Below are 3,968 nucleotides of genomic sequence, written 5' to 3'. Positions count from 1 at the left end.
TCTTTATTATGAGGCTGATAATCCCTCACATACTGAAGGTCTCTCTCTCTGTGGCTGTTCAATAAATAGGTAACATTTTACTGCTTGGTTGTGAAATGACATAACAAAAATCAGTCTCATTGCAGTTGTACAATTGTTGTGCACTCACCCCCATGGTATTTTCCTCCATTGTTCAGTAAAAGCTGACAAGTAAGTAAGTAAATTAAGTAAAGTGCACATGTAATAGTAGTCATATTTTAATTGAAGAAGGCATACATTTTTTTTTAACTATAAGAGTATAAACAATGTTCTGTAATATTTAGAATATCTTACTCTCAGGGGGTGGACAGGGTTCTGATTTAAACCATCCAAACATAGCTAGAATAAAATATTAAGCAGACATGTAAACAAGAAACATTTATCGATATGAACTGCATTATTTATTGCCTAAAATCAAAGACTGTTGCAACTTGTCACAAGTAAAATCTGACTAAACTGTGTTGCAATAGCAAACCTTTTTATTGTTTATGGATTTTTAACAAGAAAAAGGTTCATGCTACCTAAAGCTAAAACATGTATGATTCAGAAAACAGTTCTGTACAGATCATGATGGTCAGGTGGAATTCACTGCCAGTGCATACTGGTTCAAAATGTGCAGTATCTGCAAATATTTAGAACTACAGTCAAATTGTATTTGCGTGTGTAAATTAAGACATTAAATGTGAACCTGGATAAAAGTTAAAAAAAAATCCTTAGCAGATAATGTAAAAGTTATTTGATACGCTGTGTTTTTAGAATTTTATATGTAAAGCACACAAAGATTTTCATTATTATTATCATGTCAGATAATGATTTATGGTTATTAAGAAGTACTATTTATTTGTATTAATAAAGGAAACAACTTTATTATGAATTCTTGAGGAAGTGTGATTGATTACTGTTTGTCTTAAACAATAACTTGATTGAAACATGTTTTGTTTTTATAATATTCTTTATATTGTATTTGTATGTTAGTTTTCAATGAAATTTAATTCAATTTGTGTTGTCTTTTTGTGGTTACAGTGTGTATAAATGTATATGACTTTGTGTCTGGTAGAGGAAGGAAGAATAGCCTATACTTGTGCTGGAGCTAATAGGGATCCTAATAAACAAACAAAAAAATGATTATATTAAATTGAAGTTGCAGAATATATACAATAAATAAATTGTGTTCAAGAAGAGAAAGTGAAAGTACGAAGGTAAGCAAACAAAAAATGAAAACGCGGACATGCATTTTTCACTCTCTGTTACAAACACAGACTCAGGAGTAAGATTAATTAAAAGAGTTTACTGGAAAGGTAGTGGGGTATGGAGGTAGTTGAAGCAGGGCGGAAAGGAATTAGGTGGCTTACTGGATGAGGCTTGTGAATATCTGGTTACAATACAGAGGAGCACAGGAAACACAGAGGAGGGGGAAACACAAAAAAACACTTGTATGGTCATGGCCATGACACTTTAACTAGTTTTAGGACAGAAACAAAATAGAAATCCTTTATCAGAATTTTAGAGAAAATGCAAACTTAAGATAGAATGTAAACTCACTTCAAGAGTTGTGCCTGTGAAAAGAAGCGGTGATGGTTTACCTCGAGAAATTATTCTGAAATTGAGTAATTAAGCTTTAACTTCTGTACTCCAAGTTTTTTTTGAAAATGACATCATATAACTTAACCACAGTTTTTTGTACCAAAATTAAAGCAGTTAATAATCATGAGCTGAAACTTTAAAGACATACCTTCTGTCGTAGTCGTTGATGTCTTTCTGTTTATCATTTGAGGCCAACTATTTTTTTGTTTCAATATCCTTTCGGTTTCTTTTGTGTCATGTGATTGAAATAATGTGCCTAAGCAGGAACTAAGGGTGTGTTCAGGTGTGTCACTCATAACTGCTTCACACACACTTCAATGGAAATTCAACACGTCCACTTACAGCTTAATTAACATAACATCAACTTTAACAAACGTTTGAACTGTGAATTTTCAGAAAGCACCCTCATTTTTTTATTCGTGTATTATGGTACTATATGTGAGGGCTGGCATCTAAATTGAAAGCACCGCCCTGTTAGGTAGAGTCAGAGGGATCTCCTGTTAGTAGCTAGTGGCAGCCAGGAGGAGCTCCCGCGGTTTGATAGAGGACAGTGGTGTGTGGAGGGCGAATTAGTGCTCTTCGTTTGAGGCTGGTGTGGTGCAGGATGCGTGGGATGTCATGCACAGTTGTTGTTTTGAGTGTTGTCCCGAGTCGTCCAGAGCGGGGCATGCTCTGGAGCCTATTCTGGAAGGAGGCAGAGCAGAGCCCAGCTCGTCCATCTCCCTGTTTAAAGCCAGAGTTTGGAGCTGTGCATGACTGTTGCCATTGTCTTGTTTGTAGCAGGAGCCCCACACTGAACAGTGTTCCAGAGTTGAAGTGCCAGACTGCTGGCTCTTGCGCTGAGCCAGTTCGCCAAAGGCGGCTTGGTCAATGTGTTTACAGACTGTAATACACTTAAATCTTATCTGGTAGATTGTTGAAATACTTGTCTTTCTTATAATGTGTGTGTGTGACACTGAATGTCTGTGAAATCTGAAGCCCATACCTGAATCTCATTGTATTTCTGCTTTTGCTTTTGATTAGGCAAGTTGGGACGACCTGGCAGGGAAGTATCGTGGGATATGCACAACCTCCTTGCATGCAGTGTAGTTGTTTGAAGGTAGCGGTCGTTGATGTTTGTGACGTTGTGTTGTACTTCCCTCCTTGCAGTGTAACTTGTAGTGTTTGCAGTGATCAGTGTGCACACGAGGTGATTTCTATTGGGGTCTGTGATAGTCTCCCCGCGGTAAGTACCCTGTCCTGCCTATTTCTCGCAACTTCTCTTGAACCCTTTAAAAATTGTGTCAACACTCAGATGGTTGGTGGCTAGGGCTGGTATAGTTATATTCTGTGTATCGGTCCCCGTAATCTGGGTGGGGTCACATTAACTTTTAGTGCCACTGTTTTGTTTTTGTTTTTTGTTTTTTAACTGTATACATTTCTATTTACCTGTATATTTAGGTTCCACCTACTAAGGGACTTGTCAACATGCACCTTTATTTGCACATTTTAGATACTTAGTGACTAATAAACACAATGCTGTCTATTCTTGCTGTGGCCATCATTGCAGGGCACACTAATTGTAATGGGATGTAACTCTGGTCTGGAAATTACAAAGTTATTTAAAAGCATGCAGACAAATAATAAAAACAAACAAATTTTAATAGAAGCATAATTCTGGACACCCTTGTACTTCATTGTCAGATACTATTGAAAACATGCAACACAGAGGCTCATAATACAAGAACAAGAATAACTGCTATTGGTAATAATATGGACTAAATAAGACAGCACTGTTGAATTGTTAAACACTAACTGAAACATGCAAATAAGAAACAGACATAAAACGCATAAACAGTATACATGAATCTGATCCAATGAAAACAATTTTCTTTTAGAAAATGTAATCAACTTTTCCCAACTCAGCAAGTTATATTTTGTTAATATAGGGCAATGATGAAACGTACTGATTTATTGTCAAGGATTTGAAGTGTTTGTAAAAAGACTGTCATGGTTTTAGAGTAGTGGTGCAAGCCTGCAACCTGCTTGATAAACAAGTGATATGAGAAATGACCACAAAATGCATGCACATCTTAAAGATTGCATGTTCACGTGTAATCTTGAATTAACTTAAAATTCAACTGATCTTTTGAAAGACAGCTTGGGATTTTTGGATCTCAAAGGTACATCTAATCAGATGCTACCTGTAGCCTCTTCCTTGAGACAAAGACAAAACCTGTTTGTCTTGGTGAAAAACATGCATTCAGTTTTAGACACATTTAGCTGTAAACAACATTGCTTGGCCAATGCTGTGACATGAACCATGGAGTTTGTAAGTTCATTAGCAACTTGTGTCCTATTGCTACCATGTAAATAAAATGTCATCC

The 3,968-nt window shown here is 36.4% G+C and overlaps 1 long non-coding RNA gene across 1 annotated transcript; it reads right to left on the bottom strand.

The window, feature by feature from the left end:
- On the bottom strand, positions 1–376 carry LOC118335337. The gene is made up of 3 exons (XR_004797059.1): positions 313–376; positions 149–182; positions 1–54 (listed from the first exon to the last, which is right to left on the bottom strand). It is a non-coding gene; the product is annotated as an uncharacterized LOC118335337 (long non-coding RNA).
- Between the last annotated feature and the right edge of the window lie 3,592 nt (positions 377–3,968).

The sequence above is a fragment of the Morone saxatilis genome, unplaced genomic scaffold, assembly GCF_004916995.1.
Source record: "Morone saxatilis isolate NCDOM2014 unplaced genomic scaffold, NCSU_SB_2.0 Contig24, whole genome shotgun sequence".
Taxonomy (NCBI): domain Eukaryota; kingdom Metazoa; phylum Chordata; class Actinopteri; family Moronidae; genus Morone; species Morone saxatilis.
Note: the sequence above shows the minus strand (reverse complement) of the source record. Positions and strands in the feature narration are given on the sequence as shown.